Source organism: Triticum dicoccoides, chromosome 2B (assembly GCF_002162155.2).
Source record: "Triticum dicoccoides isolate Atlit2015 ecotype Zavitan chromosome 2B, WEW_v2.0, whole genome shotgun sequence".
Lineage (NCBI taxonomy): Eukaryota > Viridiplantae > Streptophyta > Magnoliopsida > Poales > Poaceae > Triticum > Triticum dicoccoides.
The window spans coordinates 464,860,000-464,874,818 of NC_041383.1; positions in this window are offsets into that span (position 1 = coordinate 464,860,000).

Genomic DNA, 14,819 nt, shown 5'->3' on the forward strand with positions numbered 1-14,819 from the left:
AGGGCCGGTCGCGAGTGCCTTGGAAATTGGCGATGAAGCGGGTGCGCATCTCGTCCCAAGAGGAAATCATGCCAGGAGCCAGGTTCAGGAGCCAGGTGCGGGCACCGTCCTTGAGCGCCATGGGGAACCAGTTCGCCATGACCTTCTCGTCCCCGTTGGCGGCCTCGATGCCCAGCTCGTAGAGCTAGAGGAACTCCGCAGGGTCCGCCGTGCCGTCGTAGCATGGGGGCAGGTCGGGCTTGAACTTGCCCGGCCAAGCTACGCTGCGCAGCTCAGCGGTGAAGGCGCGGCATCCCGCAGTGGCCACAGGGGGGCTTTGGTGACGAAGGGCTTGATCTTGGAGGTCTGCACGTGCTACCGCCAGGAGCAGCGCGGGGTCTTGGCGCGCTGGAGCAGGAGCGCGGTCATGACGTGCCGGTGCAGGGAGCACGCGGGCAGCTTCTTGGGGGCGAGGGATCTCCTGGCAGCTCCTTTCTTGTCGCATGGGCACCGGACGCGGTGGGTCTCATGCCAAAGTGCAAGGGAAGATGTGTTGGTGTAGATAGTTGATGCATATCCCCGTGGGTAGGATTTACAACCTCCCAACTGTGATAAGTTTTGCTTCAAATGCATGATCTCAAAGAGACCCTCACCACGTCGGTGTTGGGAATCGTTGCATGGAAAACAAAAAAAATTCTACGCACACACAATGATCTATCCATGGGTATGCATATAAATGAGGGGAGTATGTTTCTACGTACCCTCGTAGAGCGTAAGCGGAAGCGTTTCACAACGCGGTTGATGTAGTCGAACTTCTTCGCGCGTCAACCGATCAAGTACCGAACGCACGGCACCTCCACGTTCTGCACATGTTCTGCTCGATGACGTCCCTCGCCTTCTTGATACAGCAAGACGTCGAGGTAGTAGATGAGTTCTGTCAGCATGACGGTGTGGTGACGGTGATGATGAAGTGATCTCCACAGGGCTTCACCTAAGCACTAAGAAAATATGACCGGGGGTGTAAACGGTGGAGGGGGCGCTGCACACGGCTAACAATTGATCCGGTGTGTGCTAGGCACCCCTTCCCACATATATATAGGTGGGAGCGAGGGAGGAGCAGCCATAAGAGGCACCCAAGTAGGAGGAATCCTACTTGGAGTCCCTCCCAAGCCGCGCCCCCTGCCATATATAACCGAGGGGGAAGGAAAGATGGGGGGAGAGGGAAGGAAGTGGGAATCCTAATCCACACTTTCCTTTCCCTTCTCCCATATCCTTCTCCTCCTTAGGCCGGCCCATATGGGGCGTACCAACCCCTTGTGGCTGGTGCGTTTCCCCTCTTGGCCCATAAGGCCCATATCTTTTGTCGGGGGTGCCTGAAACCCCTTCCGGTGACCCGATAAGTACCCGGTACCCCCTGAAACACTTCCTGTGTCGGAATACCATCATCCTATATATCAATATTTACCTCTCGACCATTTCGATACTCCTCGTCATGTCTGTGATCTCATCTGGGACTCCGAACAACATTCGTTCACCAAATCACATAACTCATATAATATTATATCATCATCGAACGTTAAGCGTGCGGACCCTACGGGTTCAAGAACTATATAGACATGACCGAGACACCTCTACGGTCAATAAGAAATAGCAGAACCTGGATGACCATATTGGCTCCTACATATTCTACGAAGATCTTTATTGGTCGAACCGTTATGACAACATACATAATTCCCTTTGTCCATCGGTATGTTACTTGCCCGAGATTCGATCGTCGATATCTTCATACTTAGTTCAATCTCGTTAGCGGCAAGTCTCTTTACTCGTTCCGTAGTGCATCACCTTGTTACTAACTCCTTAGTCATTTGCTTGCAAGCTTATGATGTGTATTACTAAGAGGTCCCAGAGATACCTCTCTGATACTCAGAGTGACAAATCCTAATCTCGATCTATGCCAACTCAACAAACACCTTTGGAGATACTTATAGAGCATATTTATAATCACCCAGTTACGTTGTGACATTTGATAGCACACAAGGCATTCCTCCGGTATCTGGGGGAAAGTGAAACTAATCCTCGGGTGGTTTTGGTAATTCATAAAAACATATAGCTCATTGAACTAATATCCATTCAAGTTAAATGTTTCAGAAAGTTCAATGATCGGCATGGAATGGACTAGAGATGTGGACCCCTCAAAATGCTAAGGACACATATTGGAAAAGGCTCAAGACTCTTATTTTTCATTTTAGTGATCCAAGATCACATTGAGTCCATAGGAAAAGCCAATACTATTTAAAGGGGATGAGGTGTTGCTTAATGGTCTACTAGTTCAAAATGCTTAGTGATATGCTCCAAAAACCCTCAACCACTTCCTCATTTCCACATTTGTCCTAAACCTAAATTCAAACTTGGCCCCACTGATTTGATCTATCCTGTGCCATCGAGTTCACTTGACAGAGCCATAGCCAAAAACCTTAATCAGTTCGGTCTCACCGATAGGGATCTCGGTCTCACCGAGATGGGATTGCAAACTCTCTGTCTCCCTTCATAACGTTTCGGTCTTATCGAAATGAGCGATTGGTCCCACCGAGTTCGCAATGCAAACTATCTGTTTCCTTTTCTTAATGTTTCGGTCTTACCGAGATGAGCGGTCGGTCCCGCCGAGTTTGCTTGAACAAGTCTCAATTTGCTTATTGCCGAAATTGGTCTCACCGAGTTCATGCGATCGGTCTCACCGAGATGAGGTTTTTCCCTAACCCTAGCACATCGGTTCCATCGAGTTGATCTCATCGGTCCCACCGAAAACCCTAACATTCACATTTTGAACTAGATCAGTCCCATTGAGTTTCTCTATTCGGTCTCACCAAGTTTGGTAAATTGTGTGTAACGATAAGATTTTATGTGGAGGCTATATATACCCCTCCACCCCCTTCTCCATTTGTGAGAGAGCCATCAGAACGTACCTAGACTTCCACTACCTATTTTCTGAGAGAGAACCACCTACTCATGTGTTGAGACCAAGACATTCCAATCCAACCACGAGAATATTGATCTCTAGCCTTCCCCAAGTTTCTTTACACTCAAATCATCTTTCCACCATATCCAAATCTGTGAGAGAGGGTTGAGTGTTGGGGAGACTATCATTTGAGGCACAAGAGCAAGGAGTTCATCACCAACATGCCATCTATTACATTTTGGAGAGTGGTGTCTCCTAGATTGGTTAGGTGTCACTTGGGAGCCTCTGTCAAGATTGTGGAGTTGAACCAAGGAGTTTGTAAGGGCAAGGAGATCGCCTACTTCGTGGAAGTGAGGCAAGTCCTTCATGGGCGATGGCCATGGTGGGATAGACAAGGTTTCTTCTTCGTGGACCCTTCATGGGTGGATCCTCCATGGATTCGCGCAACCTTACCCTTAGTGGGTTGAAGTCTCCATCAACGTGGACGTACGATAGCACCACCTATCGGAACCACGCCAAATATCTGTGTCTACATTGTGTTTGCCCTCTCCAAACCCTTCCCTTTTACCTTCATATGCAATGTGTTACATTCCGCTGCTACACTCTTAGAATTGCATGTGTAGGTTGATTGTTTGACTTGTGTTAAGTTGCTAAAATCTGCCAAGACTTAAAATCGGTAAAAGCTAGATTTTTATTTGGTAAAGTAGTCTAATCACCCCCCTCTAGACATATTTTCGATCCTACAAGTGGTTTCAGAGGTTTGGTCTCCATTTGCCTTGGTTTCCATAGTTTTGGTGATCATAGCCTTGGTTTCACAACCTAGGAGAGTATGGCGTCTAGTGTGGGAAACTACCATCATAGAGGTCCTTACTTTGATGGTACTAATTTTGCTAGTTGGAAGCATAAGATAAAAATGCATATTCTTGGACATAAGCTAGTCGTTTGGGCTATTGTGTGTATTGGTTTGCAAGGTGAATTCTTCAATGGGAGAGAACCAAATCGTGAAGCAACTGCGGAAGAATTGAAGATGGTGCAATACAATGCTCAAGCTTGCGATATCCTCTTCAATGGATTGTGCCCCGAAGAATTCAACAAAAATCAGCTGTCTTGAGAATGCAAAGTAAATTTGGGATACTTTGATTGATATGCATGAAGGTACCGAGTCCATCAAGGAATCCAAATTGGATGTGCTTCAAAGTCAACTTGACAAGTTCAAAATGAAGGATGGTGAAGGTGTCGTTGAAATGTACTCTAGGCTTGCTCTCATCCAAAATGAGATTGCCAGCTTAGGAAGTGAAGAGATGACTAATAGATTCATCATCAAGAAGATCCTAAGAGCCTTTGATGGAAAATATGATACAGTGTGCACATTGATCCAAATGATGCTCAATTACAAAGATCTCAAGCCAACGGGAGTCATTGGAAGAATTTTTGCTCATGAGATGTCACTCAAGGATAAGGAGGAGCTTCACAACAAGTCTAGTGGTGCTTATAAACCTTGATGTGATACTCCTGCCACATCAAGTGAAAACAAGTCTTCAATGAAGAATTGAGACTAATGGTGAAGAACTTCAACAAATTCTACAAGAGTAGAAGCAAAGAGAGAAGCTCCCAAGTCAAGGTCCTACAATGACAAAAGATCTTCTAGTCGTGATCGAAATTGCTACAATTGTGGAAGACCCGGACACTACTCCAATGAGTGTATGACTCCTTACAAAAGGAAAGAAGACTCACCTAAAAGGAGAAGTAGAAGAGATGAATCAACTCCAAGAGAGAGAAGGAGTAGAGATGATCGTTATGAACAAAGACCCTCTCGCAGAAGCAAGGATTCAAAAAGGAAGGACAAGTCATCAAGGAGCTACACAAAATGAAGACATCAAGCTCATGTTGGTGAATTGGTATCCGGTTCCGACTCCAATAACCACTCCAAGAGAAGTTGTCACTCTGACTCCGAATATACTCAAATGAAGGTGTTGCCGGTCTTGCACTTGTGTCAACCAACTCCTACGACATATTTGACTCACAAAATGAAGGAATTGGAAGATGCTTCATGGCTAAAGTCCCCAAGGTATCACACCCCAGGTATATTGATTTCAATAGTGATGAAGATGATTTGCTAGGTGATGATGATTTGCTTGTTGACAATGCTAGTGATGAAAACTATGATGTAATTTCTATATCATGCTAATCAAGATGAAACGAATGACAATGATAACAAGGAGATTGAGCATCTAACTAAAGAACTAAACACTCTTAAGTTAGCTCATGAAACTACTTTGGAGGACCATCGAGAACCTTTAAAAAATCATGAGAAGCTACGCTTCGAAAAGCTCAACTTAGAGCAAGAGCATGGGTTCTTAAAGCAATCAATGATGATCTTCAGAAGAAAAGTTCTTCTTACATTGCCAAGCGTTTGCTCTTGTCTACTTACATGCTACAAGTAAAATCTAGCAACAAGAGTAAGAAAGATTCTTCTTCTAGTAGTAATAATAATCATGCTAAATCCAATATTGCTTCTTCTAGTAGTTCTCTTGATTCCACTAATGATTCTCTGAGCCAAGTTACTCTTGAGCAAGAAAATAGCTTATTGAATGGAATTATAGAGAAAGGTGTTTACAAGACCCTTGCCGGAAGTAAGCAATTTGAGGAAACTAAAGGAAGGCACCAGAAGAATCAAGGTGTTAGCTTTGAACCAAAGTTCAATGCCAATGAAGTTGAGTGGGAAGAAGATCAATACCCAAAGACGAAGTTTGTTCCTCAACAAGATAAGTATGATCCCACTTCCTTCAAGGGAACACAAGCTCAAGATGATATTCCACCACAAGACCACAAGCTAAAAGGAAAGGACAAGCTTCAAGAAGAGATTGATGCATTTGAAGAAGCTCCAAAGGCCTTGGTCAAGTGGGTTCCCAAGACTACTTCAAGTTCTACTTCATCAAGTACGACTACAACCCCAAGGATTCCCATCAAGTTGATGTGGATCCGAAATAAGAAGAACTAGAGAGTTCTCGAGGGTGAGTCCACCAACATACTTCACTCATATTCATATTGGCAAGGACAAGTGCAATCAACTTCCACATCTTGCACTAGTTCAAGGAGTCACAAACCCTCTTGTTGGTAAGTCAATGGACAAGGTAACCAAATGCTTTCATGGACATTATCATATGTGTACTTCACTCCATGTCCATGGATATCCGTGTTTGTTCCTTGTGGGGCTAACCCGTATAGGTATTGAAAGTGCAACTCACTCCAATGAATTGCTCCAAATGATCTACATCAATATTGAGCATCCACATCCTCAACATCTACATGAAGTCATCATCGACAAAACCCAAGGTTAGTTCATCCCTCTAAAAGGGGATACCACGTCTAGGGGGAGCTTTACTCTAAGAGTTGAGCTAAAGCAACTCTAATGGTGTGAAAACAACAATGCTTTATGTAAAAGTGGTAACCCCATTTGTGCTTAAACGATGAGTATGACCTATGATCAAATGTTCTCATTTGACTCTTAAGTCAATACTCATATATAAATGACCTAGTCATCGCCAATTGCTTGATAGATGCTAGAGTGTTTGTGCATGTTCTGCCACATATTTCATTTGCTATCTTATTGTATGAGCATGTTGGTTGCATAATTTTCTCCATTCAAGGACATCCATTTGTTGCTTTGATTGTTTGGCTTTTCTTTTTGCCCAATGGATGGACAAGAATGCCTAAGTACTCCGTCTATCTATCTATGCTTTTCTCGTCTCAAACTCTATTCATGCTACATCACAAAGTTTGATCAAGTCATATTCGGACCCTCTGAGTGAGGAGCACTCAGAGCCACCGATTCATCATAGACTTAACTTCCAAAACCTCTTAATGCATTTCTGTTTGATCGATTCATCCCATTCGGTCACACCAAGTTCATTAAGTTGATCTAGGTTTTAATCTTGGCGCAACCGATTTGAACCTTTCGGTCACACCGAGTTGCAGCAACCGCTTGCGATTCTGCATCTCGGTGCCACTGAGTCGTTCCACTCGGTCACACCGACAGAGTCTGTATATATATACCCATGGGTAAAAAAATTGGAAATTTCTCCAAATGCTTTGCCCGCGCCTGTCCAGCTCTGTCGACTCGTGGTCTCCGGATCGTCTTCTCGATGTCAGCGTCCTCCTGCCACTGGTCTCCGTTGCTGTCAACGGGAATCTTCGCCGCCGTTGTCGCCGTAGCGGGTTCATCGCCAAGTTAGGGTATGAACTCGTCCCATTGTGCCATCCCCACTCCGATTCCGAGAACAAAGATCAATGCCTATATTCTTGTCACGTTTGAGATTACCCTATCCATTGCAAACTCTGTTAGATCAGATTTGATGCAAAAAATTAGGTTTAGGTTTCCGCCAAACTCATCTCGGACCAACCCGATATTAGGATTTCGGTCTCACTGATTTGGCTCAGGCCATAGCACAAGTATTTTTTGGTCTGACCAAAACATACCAATCCGTGTGACCGAGTTCATTTCTCTGTGAAACCCTAGCAATCCGTGTGACAAGAAGGCACCTGCCAAGAGAATCCCTATGTCAAAAGCCAGAGCCTCAACTCAAGCTCCTGCTGAACCAAGATAAAAAGAGGCTGTTGGGGCAAGGAAAGGAAGGAAAGGGTCAAGAAGACCATGACCAGAGTGATTGGAAATCCATCTATGGTCAGGGAATCAGATGAAGAAGAGGAGGAAGAGCCCATTGCACCTCCTACCAAGACCCAGAAGCTGATGGGAGATGCTATCAAGTCTGGGGCTACTCCATCTAAGCCCAAGACAGCTCCCAAGCCTGCTGCTGCTGCTGCTCAAGCTTCAAAGCCAACAGCACCCAAGAGATCCACAAGAAATATCCCAGCTGCTGAGAAGAACAAGGCCCCAGTGCCTGAAGTTCACGAAGATGATGAGGCCCAAGTGCTCAGGAAGCTCAAGCCAAAAATTCCAGATCATGATGACACTCATCCAGCTGCAGAGAAAATGAAATTGAGAAAAGATGCTGATCTCAAGATGTGGAGACGGACATACCCCTATGCTACAAGGAGAAGGACTGTTGTGGATTACAGATTTCACACCAAGGAGCGGCAGGACTTCTATGAGACAGTTCTTTTGGACAAGAGGCCCATTGTCAGTGACATGAGATGGGTTGACTGGACTTATATTGATGAGAATGCAGATTATTTCCCTGGAGTGCATGACAGCTTCAGATTGACTGGAGTTGACAAGTTTGTTGGCCAGAAACTTACAAAATGGAATGATGAGATGGTGATGCAATTTTATTCAACTGCACATTTTTACCCAGATGGAAAGATTGTTTGGATGACTGAAGGTACTAGCTACCAATCTTCCATAGCTGAGTGGGCCAAGCTGATCAATGCCCCTGAAGAACATGAAGATGACACAAATGTTTATGCCAAGCCCAGGAAAGTTCATAACTCCATGGCACACATGTACAAGGAAATTCCTGATGATGCCCTAGAGACTCACAAATTTGGCTCCATTTACTATCTGTTGTTAGGGCTGCCCACTATCAACACTATATTGAGATATACTTTGTTGCCCAAATCAGGAGATGACAAAATGATTAGAGGGCACTCAATCAACTTGCCGCATATGTTTGATGTGCCAGAAAAGTTCAAGGTGATGACCTTGATTGTTGAAACAATTAAGAGGACTGCAGCAGACCAGAAGAGATCATGTGGATATGCCCCATACATTCAGATGCTCATCAACTCGAAGATGGGCACATGCACATATCTTCTAGACCAAGAGCACCTTCACGTGAGGTCAGAATTTGAGGACAATGAGATTGTCATGGATGCATCACATCCTACATCTGTAGAGGCTTGGGAGAAGAGTGATAAAGCAAAGGCAGAGAAGGCAACTAAGCTAGCTAGTGCTACAGAAGCATCCCAGGTGTTTCTCAAGACCAAACATGATCAACTTAGCTATCTGCTTGAGGCCACAGTGAGGATTGAGAAAGGACTAGCCACCCTGACTCAAAATCTATAAAGTCTTGAGAGGATCATCGAAACAAAATTTTATGATCTAGACTTGAAGATCATAGAAATTCAGACCACAGTTGAGCAAATTCAAGAAGAAGCAGAGGACACGAGAGGGAGAGCTACCATAGATGCATTTCAGAGAATGCCAAGGGTACAAAAGTCTATAGTTGTGCCAGCCGGTGACACAAGAGCTACCACTTCAGCACCTACAACCATTGCCCCAGTTGTCCCTCCAGTTGCCACTCCTCCAGTTCCTCAGACATCAGCGGAAGATTTTGCAGATGTTGTCCTCTCCATGCCATCTTCGCACACTGGAGCTCCCGTAGATCATGCTTAGAGTGCCGCATAGCACTATGCATTTTCAAGCTTTTTGGTAACTTGTTGCCAAAGGGGGAGAAAGTGTATAGATCATAGGCTTCGAGAGAGATAGTGTGTTTTTATTTTATTGCCTCTCTTGCTACTTGTTAGTTGCTTGTTTGGTTGCTACATTATTTGTGATTGTGTGTGAGATACTCCTATGATCATGTGTTTGATCATACTTTGCTTTGATGTGTGCTTGAACGATGATATGTTATCGATCATTCATGTTTGCCTTGGTGATGAGTGCATATTTTTTTATTCTATCATTTTGAGTGCTCCACCAAGATGTATGTGACATGGAAGAGTAACCCATGATCCTAATCGATTGTGCATTTTCATTCAAAAGCAAATTTTAAATAATGCACAAATTTAGGGGGAGCTCTTGCTTATCACATACTTCTCAAAGCAATGATGTAATTCCTTGATATTATCATTTGTCGAAGCTTTGATCTATATGTTGTCATCAATTTCCAAAAAGAGGGAGATTGAAAGTGCAACTAATCCCCGGGTGGTTTTGGTAATTCGTAACAACATATAGCTCATTGAACTAATATCCATTCAAGTTAAATGTTTTAGAAAGTTCAATGATTGGCATGGCATGTACTAGAGATGTGGACCCCTCAAAATGCTAAGGATACATATTGGCAAAGGCTCAAGACTCTTCTTTTTCATTTTAGTGATCCAAGATCACATTGAGTCCATAGGAAAAGCCAATACTATTAAAAGGGGATGAGGTGTTGCTTAATGGTCTACTTGCTCAAAATGCTTAGTGATATGCTCCAAAAACCCTCAACCACTTTCTCATTTCCACATTTGTCCTAAACCTAAAGTCAAACTCGACCCCACCGATTTGATCTATCTGGCGCCACCGAGTTCACTTGACAAAGCCATAGCCAGAAACCCTAATCAGTTCGGTCTCACCGATTGGGATCTCGGTCTCACCGAGATGGGATTGCAAACTCTTTGTTTCCCTTCGTAACGTTTCGATCTTACCGAATTGAGCGAGCGGTCCCACCGAGTTCGCAATGCAAACTCTCTGTTTCCTTTTCGTAACATTTTGGTCTTACCGAGATGAGCGATCAGTCCCACCGAGTTTGCTTGACCAAGTCTCTGTTTGTTTATTGCTGAAATTGGTCTCACCGAGTTCATGCGATCGGTCTCACCGAGATGAGGTTTTGCCCTAACCCTAGCGCATCGGTCCCACAGAGTTGATATCGTTGGTCCCACCGAAAACCCTAACATTCACATTTTGAACTAGATCGGTCCCATCGAGTTTCTCTATTCGGTCTTACCGAGTTTGGTAAATTGTGTGTAACGGTTAGATTTTGTGTGGAGGCTATATATACCCCTCCACCCCCTTCTCCATTTGTGAGAGAGCCATCAGAACATACCTACACTTCCACTATCTATTTTCTGAGAGAGAACCACCTACTCATGTATTGAGACCAAGACATTCCAATCCAACTATAAGAATCTTGATCTCTAGCCTTCCCCAAGTTGCTTTCCACTCAAATCATCTTTTCAACATATCCAAATCTATGAGAGAGGGTTGAGTTTTGGGGAGACTATCATTTGAAGCACAAGAGCAAGGAGATCATCATCAACACACCATCTATTACCTTTTGGAGAGCGGTGTCTCCTAGATTGGTTAGCTGTCACTTGGGAGCCTCCGTCAAGGTTGTGTGGTTGAACCAATGAGTTTGTAAGGGTAAGGTGATCGCCTACTTCGTGAAGATCTACCCAAGTGAGGCAAGTCCTTCGTGGGCGATGGCCATGGTGGGATAGACAAGGTTGCTTCTTCGTGGACCCTTCGTGGGTGGAGCAACCGTTACCCTTCATGGGTTGAAGTCTCCATCAACGTGGATGTACAATAGCACCACCTATAGGAACCACGCCAAAAATCTTCATGTCTACATTGCGTTTGCCCTCTCCAAACCCTTCCCTTTTACCTTCATATGCAATGTTTTACATTTCCGCTGCTACACTCTTAGAATTACATGTGTAGGTTGATTGCTTGACTTGTGTTAAGTTGCTAAAATCTGCCAAGACTTAAAATTGGGAAAAAAACTAGATTTTTATTTGGTCAAGTACTCTAATCACCCCCCCTAGACATACTTTTGATCCTACACCGGCAGTTGCATAATCACATAGTCTGAGGAATATGTATTTGACATGAAGAAAGCAATAGCAATAAAACTAGAATGATCATTATGCTAAGCTAAGAGATGGGTCGTGTCCATCACATCACAACTCATGTCAATGGTTAGGAAACCTTAATCATATTTGATCAACGAGCTAGTCAAGTAGAGGCTCACTAGGGACACTATGTTTGTTTATGTATTCACACATCTATTAAGGTTTCCGATCAATATAATTCTAGCATGAATAATAATCCTTCATCATGAATAAAGAAATATAAAATAACAACTTTATTATTGCCTCTAGGGCATATTTCCTTCAATCAACTCCCGACCTGGTGTGCGGGGCAGATGATCAATTTGTCGGTTTCGTCCTGAGCTACTTTGGGTGGCCCATGACTGTACACCGGAAGATTCCAGAAGACTTGGTGTGCAGGACCAGAAGCTGGGATCATGGCAGAGTCTACCTCTCTGTACATAGTCGGCTAGATTTTGTAACCCTAGGGCCCCCGGTATGCTATATAAACTAGGGTCCAGGCTCGTAGATGGACACATCGTACTTTGCACTTTGTACACACACACCCAACGCGATAAAGCAAAGAGCGGGACGTAGGGTATTATCTCCTCCGTGAGAGCCTGAACCTGGGTAAAAACCCTTGTCCCTGTTACCATCATATCAAGTTGTCAGGTTAGGATAACTACCGGATTAGCTACGACACCATGTGATCATCACAAACATTTTTCTTAACACAAAATGTCAGCACATAAAAATGTGCATTTGTGAGGTGCAAAACCTAGTGCATGGTTGATTTTACTATTCATGGGAAGAAAGGAAAATTTTGTCACACATGGCATTTTGCCATGATTGTTTTAGATATCAAACAATTTTTTGATAGTTTCCACATGACCTTTTTCCAAAATTTATATACACCTTTTGCCAATAAGATTTTCCCAAAAAAATCCATGTAACAATACATTCTTTTCTGCACTTGCCATGACATCTGAACTGAATATAGAGCCAATCTTAGACAATTTGCCATGTCATTTGTATTGTGTCTTTCTAACTTTTTGCCCTCATGTGTGCACTACTAAGACGACAAAACTTATTTTTTTGTTTCAATACAGTTACCACGGCAAATTTATTAATATAACACTTGTAACATGGCATTTTCATTCCATCTTAGGAAATTCCATGTCTTTGTATAGTTTCTTTAATAGTTTTTGCTATGGATCCTGGCAAAAAAAACTATTCTTGTATTTTATTTTTAGATAATCTTGGCAAATTTTTCATGTGTTTTTGTTTACTTTTTTTAACATATCGTTTTGCCTTGGATCATGCTAATTTTTTGTATATAACATGTGTACCACAACATTTCTTCGGGTGCATCCAAGAACTATGTAGGTAAATTTGTGTTTGCGAGATGGAAAATTTAAGCAAAATTGATCTAGTTACATAGAAGAAAATTTTGCCATGTCACTAGTACAAAATTTGTTACACTTGCTTACACATATTCATCTCTATTTTGTCTGAATTTGGCATGTCACTAAGTACGAATTTTCCTGTATTTAGACATCTAAATATTCTGAATTTTCCATGTCACTCATACATACTTTTTATTTTTTTAGCCATAAATTAGAGAATATCTTTTCTAATTTTTGCCATCATTTTGTATGGGCTTTTATATAGTTTTTTCCAATGACATACATTTTTTTGTTGTATGTTATTTTTGTGATGAATCTTTTGAAAATTTGTTGTTGTGTTTTCATACGACTTGTTCATACCACACGATGTCAATATTTGTTTAACTCTAGATGACAAACTATATACGTTTCTTTCGACAACTTAATACACCTACTTTATTAATGAGAACATGACAATTTTAGTTTTGCTGGCATGGCAATTATATTGTTTTCGATAACAGCAAACTTCTTTTATCTGATTTGTTTTGTTAAGACAAAGAAAATACAGAGCATGACCATTTTTTAATAAGAGCATGAATATTTTATTGTTTTTTCTAGCATGGCAATTTCATTATTTCGATCATGGTAATTTCCTATATGTAATGTTTTTTCAAGGACATCTTACTATCAAGTGTAAATTTATTTTACTGGTGTGCAATTTACTTTGTTTTGTTATCATTTCAGTTTTTCTTTCATAATCATCAAAAAGTAAAAACGTGTTGCCACTGAACTTATCTTTTGTGGGCGGTGATATATATTGCTTAAAGTGATTTGTATCCCAATCGTCACTCACACATGGTACTTACATGCACTAGTAGTAGGGCGCGACCATGTCTTGCCTTCAGTGACAGGGTAGGAACCCTAGCTGAAGGGGAGACCGAGATGGGCCGGCTCAGGAGCGTAGGAGGCCACAACCTCCCTTTTTCTCATTTTTTTATATTTTTTGTTACATTTTTCGTTTTTTTTTGCTTTGGTTTATAATTTAATATATTCTAAATATACATAAATATTACAAAAAGACACTCTGTAAATCAATTGAAAAAGTGTTGACCAGGCATTTGAAAAATAGTGAATGTGTATAGAAAAAATGTTTATCACGTATACAAAAATGTATAAAAGAAGTGTATAAAGTCTTTGATCATCTATATAAAATGTTAATCAAGCATCTGAAATTTTCATGAACAATTATTTGAAAAATGTTGACAAGCACTTCAAAATGGTAAAATGTGCATAGAAAAAATGTTGACCATGTATTAAAAAATGATGATTTTTTCTATCATGTATGCATAAATGTTAATCAAGCATTTGAAAAAAAATTGATCAAGTATTTGAAACTGTCAAGTGTGCATAGAAAAATATTGACCCTGTATTAAAAAATGATGAATTTTTTTACCATGTATTTCAAAATGTTGAAAATGTATTTTAAAATATTAAATTCATATATAAAAAATGTTAACCATGTATTACAAAATGTTGAATCTATTGATAATGTATATAAAAAGATGTTAATCAAGCATTTGAAAATGTTGAACAAGTATTTAAAAAATGTTAATTAAACATTTAGAAAATGTTAAATGTGTATAGAAAAAACATTGACCATGTGATAAAAAATGCTAAATATTGCATATAGAAAATATTAGTCAAGCATTTGAAAAAATGTTAAATGTGCATAGCAATATGTTAATCTTGTATTTGAAAAATGTTGATCAATCATTTGAAAAATGTTTAAATTTTGCATAGTAAAAATGTTAACCATGTATTAAAAATGTTAAAGTAGTATTTAAAATATATTAAACATGTATTACAAAAGAAAATTGCTATATACATAATATGTAGAATGAAAATCAAAAGAAACAAAGAAAACTTAAAAATGAAAACCGAGAACGAAACAAAATATACCATAATTA